Genomic DNA, 19,871 nt, shown 5'->3' with positions numbered 1-19,871 from the left:
GTCACAAGCGAAGTGGTTCAAATCAAATAAATCGCCAACCTCATAAGTTGGTTTTCTATAAAAGCTCCATCTTAAAATGTAATCAATTTAAGTAGCTTGTAGTTTGGTGCTCCAAGTTATGACACCTAACCTTTCAACTTCACTGAAAACACTTTCCATGGCGTATAGCATGCGCAACAACAAAGGCATTACAATGCATTAAACAGATGTTTTCAATTATAAGGTTAGGATATTATTATTATTGCAATCAATGAACACCACAAAGAAAAACCAAGTACGAGAAGACCATATCAGCAAACATGTCGACGTTCTATAAAGGCATAATGATGACCAGAAGAGTAAGCTCATTCTTCGTCAGCATCTCCACCTCCAAATGGGCTTGTGAGTGAGAAGTCAATGTGCTTCACCAGCGGTGCCTTCCAACCCTACAAACGACAGCTTAACCGAAGTTAAAGCAACCCACCCAAAGTGGTGTACAAATATTGTTGAGTTTGTAAACTTCAGTTCAGTACCAGTCTTGAACACAAGGGTCTGACGCGGGCATTCAAGAAAGTTGTCAAAAGTGAGAGCCAACAAGTACGTGAGCTTGTTCTGGCTCTTATCCAACAAACCATACGTGCTCGTTCTCCTCAAAGATCCTACCTACGTGGGTCCTTCTCCTCAAGCATTATATTCACGTTTGCATCTACTTCCCAACAAGCTTCAACTCAGCATCCAATCGTTCCTTCTCAATGGCTTCTTCAAAGTCTTACCATCTACAACACATTAAGACACCCAGTTAGTTATGCTCAATGTTAAAATGAAAAGAAAGCTATAATTAGAGGTGTCCACCAATTCGTTTTCAGTATGTGCAGTTTAATTGTTTTCTCAGAGAACCGCACCAGATTCAGAAAGTTCAAAAGCCAATGCAGTTTCCTTTTAGACCCAATAAAACAAGATATTTTTTTTAAACTATGAAACTATCATTTGTAACGAGATCGGTCTAAACGACAAAACGTAAAATACTTATGATTTAATATCCATTTTATCGGGTTTAAGATTTCCTGAAAATATAATAATCAAACCAAACTCAGTTTCCACCAAAAACTAAACATGCAATCCAGTTTGTTTTAAACGGTTTCATCGATTTGAAACAGAATAACGGACACTCCAAGCAGAAAGCTAAATACAGTAAAACTCATGATCTTAAATAGTTAAATACACAAACATCAATAAAACCCTAACTCGGTCGGTCACTTGAATATACTCACATGATCCTACTTTTCTAGTCTTTTATTTACAACACTTTAATGGAAAAGAACACCCACCCTTGTTATAAACAAATATTACAGTTGATGATGTCCTGAGTCTTGTATTCTACTTCCATATTTATTATAGAAAAATGTTCTTACAAACAAACAAACATACCTAATATAATCTCAATCATAAAGTCTAGAGATATGTTCTTAAGCAAACACATTCAACTGAAAATTACTCTAGTTATTCGTATATTTAGTAGGTTAATTCGATTTGTACGAGAGAGAGAGAGAGAGAGAGAGAGAGAGAGAGAGAGAGAGCGACGGAGAGGAGGGGGAGGGGTTCAAGACAACCAACAACAAGTAAAGAACCACGTAAACATTTGTACTTATTTGTAACACATAAGGAGGTTATTATATATACATATACAAGGGGAGTTTGTTTCAGAACCAATAATATGTTAAGAATTGCATAATGCATTTGTGCCTATTGCTTTGAATCTGTTTTTTGCAATGCTTGATTTGATTCCTGTATCTGCTACGATATGTTGAGCGTTATTAGTGACTTAATTTGTCAGGTTGCCTATCATGAAACAGTTGATGTATGAATCCTTGAAGAGAAGGTTGTGGGTTGGTTCTAGTAGTGCAGCAAAAGAAAGCTACGTGAAATAAGAAAGGAAAGGTATAAGTTTTTCTTATTGTGTTTGTTTTCTGGTGCGTAATCTTCTGAATGATTAAATTTTCAATTTTCGTCTGTTAAGTAGGTCCCGGTCATTCTCTCGAATTTTTTTTGATTTAGATTGACTATGTTTTTAAATATGGGGCAATTGGAGGCGAGTGTGAGTCAACCAAACAGGGCACATCCACCATGTTATCGTACAGTTGTACGTGGACAGTCTACCTATTTTGATCCTAAACCTGTTCCGGGTGCAGTCTAATTTTACACAGATTGGCAGTGGTAACTATAATTCTAATACTCTAGGAATGATACCAAGATGCTACTGGAAAAAGAGGTTTAAAGGAGAACCAAAAGAAGGCATTGCCCACGCTTACCTTTCGACCAATGAACAACTTTAGCCTCAAAAAGATCTCCGTTGATTGGGAAATAGCTTAACCATGCATGAATAACCTGCCAAACAACGTAGTAACATGTAATTCAACCCCAGAAAGAAACTGTATAGTAAAAAGGACAATTGGCTAAACGGGTCGGATCAAGTGGGTTGGCACATAATTTTTTATCAAGTTTCTAAACTAATGGACATGTTTAACTGTAATCACATCACCATAGCCTGACAGGGACAATTGCGAGGAAAAAAAAAGAGACAACAAAAACGAAAAAGGCTTTCTGTCTTCATCATAGCAAAACCTCGGAGCCAATTAAAAAACCATCAATAAGCGAAAACAAATTACGAAAGAAAAAATTAAACAACATCCAGTAAGCAGCACATTCATCTTATTTTATGTTTCTTCTCAAACTTTATCTGAGGCACACTATCAATTCTTGTCACAAATACTCGTGTTTGAACAAGAATAACAAGGTCACTAAAAGTTGTAATTACCTCGAATGCATGTATTTGGGTTTTCTCCTTTGCAAAACAACAACATTTTGGCAAGCAGCTGCAGGTTTTGCCTCATATGCTGGTTCCCACGTAAACAGGTCCATCCAGCCCTTTCATGTTGATCTTAACAAACACAAAAGAAAACAATATGTTACTAAATTTCACAACAAGATCTGATGGACATTTGAAATCAGATCTATGTACATACATTAAAGAACACGACCGTTGTGGGAATACAGGGCTTTACTGTTGTTTATGTGGCGATCACAATCAACATTCAGCATTTGTAACTACAGCCGACACTCGGATCTTGATCTTGAGAAAAGAAGAAAATTCAAGGTGGTTATTCAAAACCCTTGTAACAAATCAAACAAGCAGTTCCAATACGCAATCACAAACACCCTCATAACATATCACACCAATACGCAGTTCCTAATTAGCCATATGAAACACCCCCTCAGCCCCTGTCGGAGGGACTAATTAGGAAAAATGTCACAACAATAGGGGTTTGTTTAATCAAAACTAAAACAAGATTGCAAATAGGACATGAATATCACTCACTATCTTCAACAATTACAAACACATCGATCAGCTGCATACAATATTTAAAGACCAAGTAATAGCAAAACTGAAATTAACACCAGATTGACATAATAAAACATTTAAAGACTCAATTGAAGGATCGTGTTGGGAATTTATGACTAAAATCAAAACATACACATGCCCTTCCGGTGATGGCAAAGCTGAGGCAGAAACCAAATGGAAGAACGTTGAGAACACAGCGAGGCAGGATTGCAGATGAAGAGACTCTTGGTATGCCATCTTAAAAACTTGGTGTTAAATTACCAATTTAACCATCCAGTTACTAGTCGTATACCCGCGCGATGCGGCGGGAAACATATAATTTAGGTTGGTGAGTTTAGGGCTATGTACGGGGCAGTTCGGTTTTGAGCCATAACAAAAACCAAATTCGCGATGCAACGCAAAACACAACACTTGTTAGTAATTCTAAGGGTGTGCATGAAAAGGTTCTGTTTACTTGGGTCGTAACTAAAATCTTAATTTTTGGTTAAGGTACTTAAAAACCGGTCATGGGGATTTAAAGAGTTTTAAAAAGATGTAAACAAAACGAACTGCGCCAAGCCAACAAAAGCACAACCATAAGCTTAAAACTAATCAAACCAATCCGCCTTGGATTGTTTTTCCTAACAAGCTAAAACGTTCAACCCAACTTGTGTTTCTTAACATTTTGTGTACAACTTATAAACATATCAAAAGGTTAAAATTTAGACAAACTTGCGCCTATACAGAAGTTCCATGAATAGAATGTTGCTTAATGACCCTGCAAGGCAAACACCATATGTTCATCATCGGAAGTCGAGCTTATATAATAATCAACTCTTTCTATGACCCATTTGGAAGTGAGTTAACTATACATGTTCATGGAGCCTAGTGCCACCATTTCTTTGTTTCCATCCAGCTGATAATCTTTCATTCCAGCAAATGTTCTTCCAATTGCTACAACTTCCTAAAATTTACACAATGAATATAACTCATGCATATCTCATTGTTTTTAAACTATATGCAACTCGAAGGGGAGAAAATATACCGTGAGTGCGATGGGTCTTTTTTTGACAAATGGGTCTTTTTTTGATTTTTGGGTTAGTCGTGGGTAGAGATGGCGACTTCAAAGTTTAAAAAGTGAAGTTGCTGCCTTAAACCCATAAGTCAAACATTGAAATAGACCGATTTGTCATCGCGGGTTTTCAAAACAACCCATTTTATATAGAAGTTTAAGTTTACATAATTATATTGTATATACTTACCAGAGAAATCATACGGCATAAATTCATCAATGATGGAAACATACTCCGCACCTTCAAGACAGTGTTCTTGCAATCCAAGATCTGGATAAATTTATTTATGACACAAGACAAAAAATGTTATATAAGTTCTAGAATATGGTAGTATAATGCATCGGTGAGTAGTTTTTTAGTGAAGAGAACCTTACACCGGGGGTCTTTAAGAAGGGTCTCGTTATTGCTTCCAACATATAACCTTAAAAAAACAATAATCACAAGTATTTTGTGTTGTGCCAGCAATCCATGTGTTGTGCACCAGGTGAGCCCTTAAATAGGTCTAACACCCTAAAAGGGAATAAACACAAATTGCATCAATAATAAACATTATTAAAGACATCAAGTTTGTGTCATTAGAGATAGTTTTAGCATTAATTTACCATTGAGCTGACTATAACCCTCCCTGGGCAAGCAACCCCTTTGCTATTCACCTGCATTTTTTGGTCATGTTATGTATTAGTATTTAAAAATTCAGAAATTGTAACAAACTATACATCTACTTTTAACGCGACACAACTTATTTACCAAAGTTCATAAACACTAAATCTGGGCAAAATTATCAACACCTCTGAGTCAAAAACTGTAACTTATGTGTTCAGAAACAAAATGTTTCGATTATGCAAAGATTTGGGGAAGAACAGTTCACACATGAAAACCAAACCCTAAAACTGATTGAAATTAAAACGAACAATGTCGACTAACTAATCCAACCCAACCACCAGTCGTCATTACTGATACAGATAACTCAAATTGTAATAAAATCTACGATCAAACAAAATCCACCATTAAATTTCACTATCACACATCGATGTACACAAAAGCGTTAGATCTACACAAAAGGAACTCAGAAACACATACTCGCCCATCAGAATCGTAACAATCCGACGCGAGATTTTGAGCTCAATTGGATAATTCGAAAGCATTAGATCATACCTAATCAAGCTTTTGGTTCCAAATGTCATGAAAGCCCTTGAATTTGACTCGACCAGACCCGAACACCCTTTCCACCGCCGCCATTAAGCTTAAGGTTGATAAGAAGAAGATATTGCATACCAGATGTAAGATCCTTCTGAGTAGCAGCCGTAACACCAAGGTTGAAGGGTTGGATCGATTCAAGAAAGCTTTAGTTCATCTTAAATAGAATAGATAGATCTCAACCCTTTTGTTCAAGCTCTCAACCTCTTAATCAGAAACCTGACCTCCAAACACCACCTTACCGATCCCATCTCATGGTTGTGTTAATCTGATCAGAAAGTTTTCACAAATTTGCAAAACAAACATTTAACAACAATTACAAAATAAAAGTTAAAACCTAAAAATCATGCAACCGAAACAATTTTGCCCACTTTGTGCATACCTGGTGAGACCGAGTGGTGGAACGCGCAGCAGCGCTGGTCGCTGGCGAAGCAACGACAGTATATTTCAGGCTAACAATAAGTTGTGGTGGACAAACTGCAATTAAATTACTGAAGAAACTGCAATTAAATTACTGAAGAAAAAAATGCAAGGGGCCATTTTAGAAAAAAGAAACATCAAGATGTGCAGGTGGTTCAGGTCAGGTAATGTTCTATTTTAGTGCCGGGCTGTCAGCTAATGGCGACAACAGCGGTGACTGTGATCGTATTGGCAGGAAGGCAGGGGTGGTGAGTGGGGCAGTCCACTCGAAACCATTCTAAGTTAAGATTCGTAAGATTGGCTCATTCTGACCCATTTTAAAATTTGACCCAAATCAACACATTTAGTAAACAAAAACAACCCAAATCAACTTATTTCTTGACGAATGGGTCATGATTGCCACATGTACATGAAATTTTCCAACCCAATTGCATCCCTAGTCTCCCTTTATTTAAACATTTCATATTAGCAAGGTCTATGATTAGAACAAACTGTCCACAATATAACAAAGGCATTAACTTTTGAGGCTTAAGCAGAGCTCATTTGCAGGTTTGAAGTTTCATCAGAGTTCATATAAATTTCAAGAAAAATACGTGAGCATATCAGATGGTATACTAAGTATATACAAATTAGGGTCAGATTTGACACAAACTAATATTTAACTGAAAATAATAGACACCACCCCACCAGACTTGACCTCAAAAGCCAAAATTTGGGTAAGTTAAGCTCCTTAGTTAGCATAGCAAGCAAGATCATGGATCGTTTTAACTGTGATTTCAAATACACAGTATCATCTAACAGTTTTATACAAATAAAATTAATACCAGGAGCACAAAACCGCCGATGATACCATATGAGACCGATCTGTTGGCTGAAATGTTGTCGAATATAACAACTGAACCACTGCAAAAAAGAATCAAAATAAGAAAAATTCTGATCAACGATTTACTTGGTTAGCAAATGAAGCAGATAATCATTATTATATATTAAAGAGGTTAGGTAAACAATGCCTTACATCAAGAAGGTCTAAAAGGTTCTTGGTGGAAGAAGGGGGAAATGCGAGTTGTTCACCAGCTTCTCTTCTCTGAGCCATTCCTCCAACTCGTTAACTGCACAAACGTAACCTATAAATATATAGTCATGTCTATGTCTGTTATCTATTTGGTATTGGCAAATTGAATTTAAATAATCTCAACTCACTGTTATTGGCCAATAATAATCCCAATCATTTAATCACCAATAATAATCCGAACTATTCACTTTTGTTTGTAAAATACTCCTAGTTGAAAAAACACCAACTAGGTTAAAAATTTGCTGATTTGGTATCTGATGTGGCCCTTTTAGCTGATGTGTCATATGATATGGCAGTTGATGTGGCATTTTTGATGACGTAGCAGCTGATGTGGCAGTCTACGTGACATTTTTGATGACGTGGTAGACGATGTGGCAGTTGATGTGGCATTTTTTGATGACGTGGCAACTGATGTGGCAGGTGACGTGGCAAGCCACATCAGCAAAATTTTAACCTAGTTAGTGTTTTTTTAACTGTGAGTATTTTACAAACAAAAGTGAATAGTTCGAATTATTATTGGTGATTAAATGAGTTGGGATTATTATTGGCCAATAACTTTGGTATTTGTTTTTTCTTTATAATCTGAGAAACTCAAGCAGGTGTTTGATATTAGATAACTAGGTTAAAACCTCGTGTATTACACGAGTTTACTAAATGTAATTTTATATACTAAATAATAAAAATAATATATTTTTAAAAAACTCGTGTATTTTTATGGATTTAACGAATGTAATTTATATACCAAATAATAATAAAATAAAGTTATATCTTTAAAAATCTTGTGTAATACATGGGTTAAATAAATGTAATTTTATATAGTAAATAGTAAAAAAAAAGTTATTTTTTTTAAAACCCTATGTATTACACGGGTTGAATAAACCTAATTTTATGTACCAAATAAGAAAAAAAAAGTTGTATCATAAAAAACTAATGATAACATATTAATACAAAGTTTGGTTTTCGTGATAATAAGAAAAAGTTATAGCATAAAAAAACAAACGATTTCGTTATAGTGAAGCATTTTGTTCCAAAATGGCTAATGAAAAAACTTAGTTACATGAAAAATATATCTATCTATAAAGACACCAAGTACCTATACTTAATACGTTTAAGTTTTTTAAAAGATACGGGAACTTATGAATGCACTATACGTATCTGTAAACACAAAAAGTAACATTCGCCACTGAAAAAATTAATAAAGAGAGTGAATCAACATAATAGCATGGATAGATTAGGATCTATTTGATGTAATTTAGAAGTAAAGTTAGTATAACATTCGCCATTGAGAAATTAATAGAGTAAGTAAATCAACATAATATACGGTAGAATAAATTAAACAAAAGGAAGGATATTAAAATTATAAATAAAAAAAATTGAGAATTGATTTTGTTGACCACATTGACACAATTCATTTCCAAAGAATATTTCTTCAAATAAAGTGTCGATCCAATCGCTTGTCAGTTGAATCCTTTATCCTAATATTGAATAAATAATTCAAAACCCAATACCAATGTTAGATAAAATTTGAATGGAAGATTTAAAAATTTTAATGGATTAGATTATCTTTAAATCATTAGGCAACAAACAACCATGAATTATTCAAATATAGAACAAAAGATATTATCACACTTAAATAATATTTATAAAAAACTCAAATTTTAATAGCCTCGTTGATTGACACGTGTCTTCAAATAGATTTCTTTTATTATATGTATAGATTCCCATGTCTGCATCTGTCGTTTAAAATTAAAAAAAATCTTATTAATTGCATTTCGGTCTCAAAAGAAAAGAAGAATGTTATATAGACGTGTAGTTTTGAGATAAAACCTCACAAGCAAGCTTGTAATCTCCCATTGAGCTTTTGTAATGTGGGCCTACATAAAATCAACATACTAAATAATTAATAAAAAAGTGTAATATCTAAAGAAAAAAAAAACTAGATTTGTGATGGGTTAAATGTAATCAGTCTATCTAAAATGTTTCCATGACATGGTAACTCTTATACTCAACCATATATTACTATGTATCATTTTCTCACAATTTTTACAAACAATATATATTATCCCATGTCCGAAAACTACACATTAAAATTAGCTATTACTTGTATTATAATTAACTATTCAATGTTTCAACAACTAATACACTACGTTATGAGAATTAGGTATATAATATATATAGGGAAGGTCAACGTATATATATGTACTAGTATTAAGCCCCTGCGTTGCAGCGGTTGTCATAAAACTGTGTTAAGTAGTAGCAATATTATACCATTGTTAGCGACCACCAACACCGGAAAAGCTCGTAAAAACAAATTAAATAAAAACGGAAAAAAATATCGCCGAGCGAAAAGCAGACGCAAAATCTTTGAATCACGCACGCTCGTTGCTGAGAAATTAAACCGAAACGTAAAAACATAGAAAAAAATAACTAAGTCCATCCAGGACCCGTTTGTTGGACGAACTTGTCAAACGCAGAAAAATAGATGTGACGCGACGGGCTAGTCAAACGGGAAAAAATATATGAAAAAATGTTGAACCCCACACGCACGTTGCGGTGCGTTAACTCACAAAATTTAGAACAAAACGAAAAACTTGGGAAAAATGAAAAGTATGTTGGACCAAAATTGAAAATAAAAAAGAGTTGGGATTAAATTAGAAAAGATGAAAAACTTTGGGTTAAAAGTAAAAAAACAAAGGGTCTAAATTGGAAAATTGAAGTTATTTATTAATTTTAGATAACGATAAGGATAAAAATAAGTGATATTTATATATTGGTTATTAATTAATTAATTAATATTAATATTAAAAGAAATTTTTTAAACAAATATAAATAAAATTTATAAGGTTGAAGGAGAGAATGCCATGTGACATTATTTGGAGTCTTTTATTATAAGTTAGATTATTTTCTAAACTTATCATGTAATGAGATTTAAATATACATACTCTAATAAATAAAATATTAAGTAAATAATTCTTTTTTTTTATGATTAACAATAATTTCTTTGTTAATGCCTTGGAAATAAATATGAGAAAAGAATATATATACTAATAGTGATGCTAGACATAAGGAAACCTTCCATCTCGTACAGATTAGGAATTTGCCTTAATTTGCCATACAAGTTTCTCTTGTCTATATACCCTTCCATTTCAAATAAAATTGTTATCTTATCAAACGAGTTGTCCTAATAAATTTGGATACGATCACCGCTATCGCTAATATTCAATTCTTTAAAAAAAAAAATTGCTTGTGCCCTCTTAATCAGTTTCTAGTGTAATTCTCTGTTCAAGTTCACCTCTGCAACCATCGCAACCTCCGGAAGCTCGTCGCTGCTGATCCGACCACCAGACCACACCACCATTTGTGCCCATTTGTTAGCTGCCACCTTTGTCCATCGACACCATGATCGCCACCGGGTTTGCTCTCGTCGTTCCGATATACAAGGTAGACGAACCAACTACCTTTGTTCGTTGATTTCTTTTTTTTTTTTCGGTTAAGACTTTCGATTTGGGTTAAGGGTAGGTTGTTCCGGCGATCAAGGGTTTGGGATTTCTTTTGGTTTGATTTTGGCAAGCGAATACGAGTAGAGGAAGAGAGTTCGTTGGTGTATTTATATTATGTACGTGTGATATATGAGTGTGTACGGTGTGCGTGTGTGTGTCGTCTTGTGTGCGTTAGTGTGTGTTATTTGTTTGTCATGTATGTGTGTGCGCGCATGATGTTGCATGTGGGTATACGTTGATTTGTGTATGGGGATGCGTCTGAAATTGTGTTTTGTGTTATGCATTTTGTGTTTGTATATATAGTATAGTTTGATTTATGTTATATGTATATTTGTTCATTTAATTATTTTAGTAAATAAGTAAATATATAAATTCATTAGTTATTACCAAAATCTAAATATTGATGGTTATAATAAAGTTTTATCAAATCGATGAGTTATAGTTTTCTACATCAAAACTAATGGATTGATTATTTTTTTTATATATATTTGTCATTTCAGTGTCTATCTTATACAATTATTGTAATATATATATGTATGTATATTATTTAGAATGTCAAAAACGATGAACTAAGTAATTCATGACTATTTTGTAAGTCCTATATTGGTGTTTTTTTTTCTTTAACGTTAAGTGCTAAAATAAATGTGTGACATCAAGGGGTTAGATTTGGATTTTTGATCGCCGGAAAAAGTTAACGAAATGATAGACTAGATGAATAATTTACTACATAACTTATTTGAAAATATAACATGGGATTTAGGTTCGCTTACGTATTAAGGACGAGTTGGTTATTGATATGCTTTGATTGCTGAGTTAAGGTACGGATTCTGTTTTTCTTTCATCGTAGTATACTTTTATTTTTGTTACTCGTTGGTACGGATTCTAGAGTCTCCTCATCATAGTATTTCTCTATGTCATATCCGTTACTTTGTAGTACGGATTACTGTCTCGGTTTTAAAGTGTTATTTTCATGATTCGATACCTATTTTCGTTTGATGTGTGATACATTATATGAGTCGGTTTGTATTTTTTTGTTTGTTTATTAGTATGTTGTAACATGCCATACCTCAGATTTGTACTCATGGTCGCATGTTCCTGTTAGTATTAAATTTTAGGTGCATTTAAATTATTTATAAGGCCTTAGTATTTGTACTCTGTCACCCAAGCATGTCTGACTTGTCGTTTGGGCGTCAACGGCATGGCACTTATCGTGACAGTGCGTAATAAAAGTTCACGGCGTCTCTAGCTCGTGCTTGTGTAGCACCTTGGCCACTAGAGGCGTATAGATCGATCTTAGCTCTGAGTTTGAATTTGTTTGTTTGTTTGTCTGGAGATGTAATAAGGGGTGCACGCCACACTCACCATCTCATAGGTGCATGGACTAGCTAGCTATGTACCAGTCTGTTTCTGGCTCTGGGTGCTTCTGTGTTACACGATTTATTTTGTTGACATATAGTTGTCGTGTAAGTTAGTATATATTTCTGTATATGAATATGTTAAGTATCTGTTCTGATAGGTCTGATATGTTTGTACGCATCTGGTTTTGTTTCCGATCGTGTATTGGGTTAATTATGTGTCTCATGGTGTTCAGTATCCGATTCTGTTATGTATTAGCCATGTCTGTTTTAACTCAGTATCTATACCGGTTTGTGTTAGATTTGTCTCGATCAGTATTAGCCTCACAGTTTGGATTTAGATTCCGTGTTATACGTTTAGTTTGTGTCCGACAATATCTGTATTCAGTATTTGGTTCGGTGTATGTCGATATTTTTCGTTGAATCTATCTTTTCTCCATGTCCATTTTTCTCATTGGTTTAAGAAATTTCGTAAGGATTAAATTATTCTACTTCTAAATTCAAGTTATCTAGATTATTTTGGTTATTAAATATAAATCTCCAAAGCAATACAAATAGTTATTTTAATTAAATAATAACTTATGAAATTTGATTAATTAATATATATGGATTTGAATCCAAACATTTATTTGAATATAATAGTTCGACAATCCTTTTCTTTTAAAGATTATATGATTTTTAGTGGTTTTTAAAATATTTAGGCTTACGTATTTGGTTTTGATTCTGTATCGGCTTTCCATATTAGTTTACGAAACTTTTATAAGTATTTCATTTGAAATCCAGTTTATGACATTTATTATATTTCTAAATTATAACTTTTTCAAAGTTAGAAAATTAGTTCTTTTTGTCTAATGTTGATTTGCTATGAAATGTGATAAACTATTTTATTTTGATAAAATTTAAACGCTCAATATAAGAAAATACTTTTGTCAAGTATCTTATTTTAAAAATAATAGCATTATTAAATGTTGTTTAAGATATTTGATAATTATTATTTCTTAGATTTGTTTAGACGTTTCATTTACAAACTACAAATAATGAGTTAGAAACTTCTCTGGTTATACGGATACTAGATTATTTAAACGATGTTTTCAATAAGTTCGTTTATACAAGATAAAATATTTCAGTCATCGTGGTCAGCTATGTATCAGTCTCTACAACGGTTTTGTGTTGGGTTTGATATTAGTTATGTGTATGGCTGACTTTTGTTTCCGTATCAGTTTTCGTTAAAGTTTCAGATCGGTTAGTGTATCAGTCTTTTGTCCGCATCTGCTTTCAGTACTCGTGTCAGTAATCGTTTTAGTTCAGTCATAGTTCTATTATGTTTTTCTTTCCGCTGATATGGCTTTACTTGTACTGTCGATTTCAACGTTACTGAGCAACTTTTTGCTCCTCCGTATTTTCTTTTTGTGTTTTTTTTCCTATTTGTTTTACAGGTAATATGGGATGGTCTGGGATTTCTATGAAGAGCGTTAGGAAGTTGCTAGCCAAGATTCTTTATTTCAGTAATGTAATAAATGTAATTAGGATCTTTTATTTAATGTTATGGATTAGTTTTTAGTTTTGATATCTGTAAGAGTGACACGTCAGCCCTAGCGGGGCTGGGGTGTTACAAAAAGAGTAACAAAACATCCAGAATTGTGCATATCCCATACAAAGTTAGAATGATCATAACTTGATTATCTGATAAATAACATAAAACCATGCAAGATTAAAATAACAAGAATCACAATTTTCATGGAAAGTTGGGTTAGAATGACTTGAAATGGGTCAGTCCAGGTTCGACCAACATAAAACAGGTTGGGCTAGTTAGACCGACTTAAAACAGGTTGGGCCAAGTTACACAGAATAAAAACGGTCCGACTAAAATGGTTCAGGTCAGGTTACATTGACTTAAAATATGTGTAGCCAAGTTAGACCGAATAAAAACAGCTAGGCCCAGGTTAGAATGACTGAGATGATAGCAAAAACATCAAAGGCCATTAAGTCAAGGAACAAAAGAAGTTAGTGAATGCAGTCTGTGTTATATACTCGAAGAGTGGACATATGATGGATTAGCTAAACATTCATTATAAACACTACAAATTCACTTTTAAACAAAGTAGGTTTGGTCGCTTCACCTGCTCCTGATCATGGTTTAAAAAACGTGAAGCGCGCAAAAGCGTAGAGGTCTAAAACCGAGGCGCAAAGCGCAAAAGCGGTGAGCTTTTCGACGCAAGGAGATTATATAATTTTTTTATATATTCTATATGTTTCTAGGGTCATATAGCCAATATTTAGAAACAAATAAGTTTTATATATGTTTTAATATTGAAAATACATACATGTACAGCCTAAAAAGCATGATGTACACAAAAGTGTGGCATAACTGTGACATCTGTGCTTGTGTAATCATTGTACAACTCCGAACAATTCAATTATTAATAAAACAACTTGTTTTGATCCTAATATTTGTTTATTTATGTTTGACATTTTTCACATTTTGATTTTGATTGATTTCATACTCTTAAACGCTCTCTGGAAAGTTATACGCAAACTGATGCGTAAACATAATCAGTTTAACGCGACATACACTCCGGAATAGTGACATAAGCTTAACATACCTTAAATAACCTTTACATAACTTAGAAATAAGTTTTGAAGGGTTTGGTATGGCAAAAACAAGTTTATTCGATCACAGGGACTATTTGTGACAAACTGCAAAAGTCTGCCGATTCACATAGAAACGTGTACTCCGGAACAAGATCATAAGCTAAACATACCCTACATACCCTTAACATAGCTTAGAAATAAGTTTTGAGGGGTTCGGTATGCGAAAATACGCTTATTTGATCACAGGGACTAAAAGCGTCAAAACCGTGAAAGTATGCATATACGTACATATCTTGCGTTCTGACCATATCCGGACATCCAAAAACTTTTGTAATCACTAAAATATTGTATTTTAGTGATAGGAATGCAAAAATACCATTCGTTTCGCAGTTTGGGTCGTTTTCGCGTCCGTTACGATTTTCGTCGTAATTAACCGAAAAACGCAATCGTACAGCCAAACGAACCGACATCCATGACATTTTTGAGCATAATTCAAGTTAAATACACTTTAACTTCATCATGGAGCTTGCAAAATGGGCTTAACGGGTGTTAGAAGTGCCGAAACGCGACAAAACAAGTTCAGGGACCAAAGCTGGCAATTTTCAAACTTTGGCCCCTGCAGAACCCATACGGTCCGTAAGCAGTGCCCATAACCAGCAGAACCTTCTTGTTTGCTTCCCAGCTATTGCACCTTGGTTTCCTTTGCTTGTTTTGTGATCTTGTGGGTGTTTTAAGTATCCTCCAAGGCTTTGAATGTGGTCCAAACACTTGTAGGGCCATGATTCTTCCTTGGGCAACACATAAACACTTGGCATGATCTTATTAATCCAAGAACACTATAAATACATGGCCTCATTTCACTTCCAACTTGCTCAATTCTGTTCTTTCTTCACATCTGCTCTAAGAGGAGTTGCTACCACTTGTTGGATGCCTCCCACTTGAGTCATCTTCTTCCTAGAACACTTGTAAGTGTTCTTCCTAGTCTTGTTTATTTATTTTAGCTATTTTAAGCGAAAAGTCAAACAATGTTTGACTTCGGCTTTGACCATAAATTGGTCAAGACAAAGTTCGTTTGAACTTTGCAACGTAATCGTAATCGCGATGGTTATAATCCCTAGCGATTATACCTACTGATTACCACGTTGACTAGTCGTAGTGACGAGTCAAAGTTTCGGTCAAAATGCACGGTTATGTGCATTTTACGACGGAACTTTTTGGGTATCAAAACACTTTATTTTGATACCAAATCAGTTTACTAACTTAGTTAAACATGTTTTAACATGTTTAACTCGTCACTACTAGTTTAGTGCTTATATAGGGTCGTAAGTCAAGTGGTCTTAACAACCGCTTAGACTTTCGAACCCGGCCCGTTTGGTCGATCATTAGGATCCGACCAAACATATTTTGTGACCATAGTTGTATAGGGAATAATCTACTGAGGTTATACCTTATGATCACCTTGTTTGGTTAGTTATTTGTTAAGTCATTTATATGCCTATTAAAAATGACAAAAAGCCCTTTTTGAGCATAAATTCATTTTTAACATATGTAATAAAACTTTTGACATCTAAACTGATTTAATAACATTTTTAAACATGTTTGGGCATGTAAGACTTAACATATGACATAAATAACCATCCGACCTTATATTTACGCAAACGACACGTTAAAGTGGCTTAAACTACCTTAACGAGTCGAAACGGGTCAAAAGCACTTAGGATAACTTTCTAATCAGAATGTTAGGTCTATTAAATCATGCCATATGAGTTCCAATACTCATTTGATTTATAGAACTTCATTCTATCCTATCCTCCGGTTTAGGATCCGATTATTAACATAGTTACCTATAATAGGTGTCGTTTGATTCCGTGATCCTTCGAGTTTTACTTGGTCTTTATTCCAAGACTATTAAGCAATCCCAAATGAGTACTTAAACTCTTAAATATTATATCATTTACTTTTAGTAACCCGTTGTGAAAATGATTCTGAAACTGATGAAATCTCGTCGATTCTTGTGAATTTGATCCGTGCAATTAGGGGCGAGCAAAAGGAAAAACCCGACCCGACCATTATCCGACCCGACCCGAGAACCGATCAAACATAAAATACAAAACCGATTCACTACCCTAAATATAGGGTCGATTCCGGTCTATAGGTCCAAGTCGTGTTTCACCATGAAAAGAACCGAGAACCGACCCGACCCTATTTTATATGAAAAATTGGAACCGATCTAAATACCTAGGTACTTGGGTTCGGGTCGGATTGGGTATATTTTTGGTTAGGTTCTTGGTTATTTTCAGTCTGGACCTAAACTTGCTCACCCCTACGTGCAATCGAGCTCCTGCTCTGATACCACTTGTGAGTGTGTTGTAGGACCGTTTATGACTCTGAAACGATTGTGAACGACACGTGTGACGTGCGGAATCCGTACACGTGCGTGGACCGAACACAATAACGTATATAACCTGTGATTCAATAGAATATATGAAGACGTACAAGTGCACCGTGAATCACCTTGCTACTTTCTCTCTCTAAGCTCCAAGCTCCAAAGTAGCAAATGCCAAAAGTTCTAAATGATAACCCTAAGCCTCCTATTTATAGGCAAGGCATCTAAAAGAGGTTCAAGGTAATTACAATAATGCCACCTTGACTTTCTCCTAAATATTACAATATAAGATCACGTTTTCTTCTAATTTCTGCTACGAACTGGATTGACGGAGACGATAGACATATCTGCACTCACAAATATGTTATTAAAGAAGGATACCTATATATGATCTCCACTTTTATACAGAAGCAACTTCCATTGAATGAGATTTCTTTTCTTTTCCCATTTGATATAGTCACCCTCAAACATCAAGCTTTATGATAAGGAAGGTGACATCCTTCCTACACACCATGGTTGAACCGTGATATGAAAAGCAATCCCAAAAATTCCCTACATTTTTCACAAACAATATTTCAATACATTTTTATTCCTGACCCATGTATATGAATATAATCAACATACAAAAGACATAAAATACTAAACTAAAAACAATTAGATTAATTAAACAAATGGCTTACGTGTACCAAATTTCATATTTCAATGTTGAATTTTGAAATCTTCTTGCATTTTCATTCCAGATCAGAAGCTTGAATCTTCATTGAGGCTTAGTTAATTATCTAATTAATATAATATATTGAACCGAATGACAAATTTTGAGCTTTAAATTTTAATTTCAACCCCTGAATTCCATACTCCCAAACACAATAAAGCATAAAGTAGAAAAACAAATATAACTCACAGCTTCAGCCCCTTGCTTTATCAGAACCAAAGAGGCATTTTCTCCATTTCCTTCGGTATCCATATGTGTTTTCTTTCAGGTTTATGTTGTCCTAAATTCAAAAACATAGATGTATACCTTAGCTACAAATTACATCAACTTTATTACTTCACATGCACTTTGTACATGTCAAAATTGTACGGAAGTCAGTCCCAATTTGATTTAGTTACAATTTTCTCATGGGAATTTCATAGAACACATGGTATGCATTACAATTTAGAAACTATAATCAACACAAATACATAATGATAAACCCACATCTATAATCTAGTTCCGGTGCTTACCAAATAATTATTAAAGGATCCAAAATAATGTTAAAAAAAGACGAACCATTTTTCTTGATTAGGTAGATATTACCGTAGATAAAGAATCCATTACACAACTTTAACTTATCAAAAGGTGAATGACAAAAAAAGTTAAAAAATAAACCAAATGATTAAAGATATCAACGAACATAATCATCCATTTTAGATGATTGTATAGTTACTCGTGACTCACCTATTCACCGGAATTAAACCGCTAGTCACCAGAAAACCAAGTTGTAGCCGGAGTAGTCGTGAGGCACTGAAACATAACCCAAACGTCCTTGACGTTACCGATCTAAACAAAATAGAATCATGAAACTGAAACAACTTACCTAAGTACTCGCCGGAACCCTAGCCTTGACCGGAATCTGATATCCCCACCAAATCAGGCACATGTAATCCCGATCAGAGCCAAAATTCCACCTCTACCGAAAACACCTACCATTGACATCGAACCTGCAAAATCATAACATAAATGTGTAGTTAAAAAAAAAAAAAAACCTGAATCATAGCCCTAAAAAAGCAAATCAATCAACATGGGTTAACTTTTTGTAACTGGATCAAAAATTGCATCCAAATCTATGGAAAGTACATAAATAATCCAAACCTGGAAGAGATTTAGGGCATCATCGAGGAAGAAAGACATACGGGGAGAAGCAATAACGTTGATCAGGGCTTCAATTGTTAGAGAAGCAACAACTTTGATTAGGGCTTCAATTATTAGAGAAGCCACGATAAGGATAGGCATCTGCGATGGGAAAAAGGCAATGATGCAAGAACCCCTAAACGTTATCTCCTTTGTTTTTGTTAGCATGTTTGAGGAAATCGAAGGGATTCAAAATTTGAATCTTCTCTATGAAAGTCAATTAGGCGCCCATTTTCCTTGGTAGTGATTTAATCAGATGTTTACCTTTCTTCTTTAGCATAAAATTTAATTAAAAATAAAAAATCTAGGAAAATTACACCTAGAATGGGGGAGGTTTGAAAAGTTGACACCTAGGATCAGATTAAGGGGGGAGGCTTGAAAAGTTGACATTTAGGATTAGTCATTAGATACTCTTCCTTTATTATATAGTATAGATTTGTTAAAACATGTTCACTTAAAAAGGAATATAAATGTGGCAATTTACTCGTGAAAATTACCATTTTCTACCAAAAGTTTCAACTTAAATTGTCATTTTACCAGACTTTTTGAAAGTATAGCCGGTGGTGCCACAAATGTATAACTAAATCAAAAGAAGCTACGTAGAGTTATATGTCCCAAATCAACTAATACACGCCACCCTAGATTGAAAATGGTGCACTTTTGATAAGTGATAACTCCACTTATGTCATTTTTAGAAAGCTTAGCTTAAGTGACAGGATGACCACCTTTAGTCAAAGAGAGAAAACTCCTCACCAAACCACTACATAATAAATCATGTGGAAAAATTATTATTATTATTATTATTATTATTATTATTATTATTATTATGAATCAATATTTGAAAAATTAATAATTTAGTACAAAGTGAGATAATAATATGCACCTTTCACTCTGATATGTTTTATAAAATTTGCACCAAATGGATCGAGCAGGTTAAAAGTCGTGACAAAAATATACTTGTGCTTTTATCTTGCTTAAGTGTCCTTTACAAAACAATTTAGGCTTTTGAAGGGGTAGCTTCAGCAAT

At 34.2% G+C, this 19,871-nt stretch overlaps 1 long non-coding RNA gene across 2 annotated transcripts; it reads right to left on the bottom strand.

The window, feature by feature from the left end:
• Nucleotides 1–209: 209 nt before the first annotated feature.
• On the bottom strand, nucleotides 210–19,242 carry LOC110921099. Of its 2 annotated transcripts, XR_004863986.1 has the most exons (19): nucleotides 18,806–19,242; nucleotides 18,531–18,654; nucleotides 18,392–18,457; nucleotides 17,855–17,945; nucleotides 17,634–17,732; nucleotides 17,335–17,505; nucleotides 7,064–7,157; nucleotides 6,873–6,951; nucleotides 6,011–6,119; nucleotides 5,587–5,896; nucleotides 5,034–5,084; nucleotides 4,806–4,941; nucleotides 4,621–4,701; nucleotides 4,231–4,322; nucleotides 3,003–4,136; nucleotides 2,795–2,917; nucleotides 2,289–2,364; nucleotides 513–755; nucleotides 210–425 (listed from the first exon to the last, which is right to left on the bottom strand). It is a non-coding gene; the product is annotated as an uncharacterized LOC110921099 (long non-coding RNA). The 2 variants fall into 2 exon arrangements; XR_002582189.2 differs by lacking the exon at nucleotides 17,634–17,732 and having other exon boundaries at nucleotides 18,531–18,636; nucleotides 18,806–19,241.
• Nucleotides 19,243–19,871: the final 629 nt, after the last annotated feature.

This window comes from Helianthus annuus, chromosome 1 (genome assembly GCF_002127325.2).
Source record: "Helianthus annuus cultivar XRQ/B chromosome 1, HanXRQr2.0-SUNRISE, whole genome shotgun sequence".
NCBI classification, from domain to species: domain Eukaryota; kingdom Viridiplantae; phylum Streptophyta; class Magnoliopsida; order Asterales; family Asteraceae; genus Helianthus; species Helianthus annuus.
Note: the sequence above shows the minus strand (reverse complement) of the source record. Positions and strands in the feature narration are given on the sequence as shown.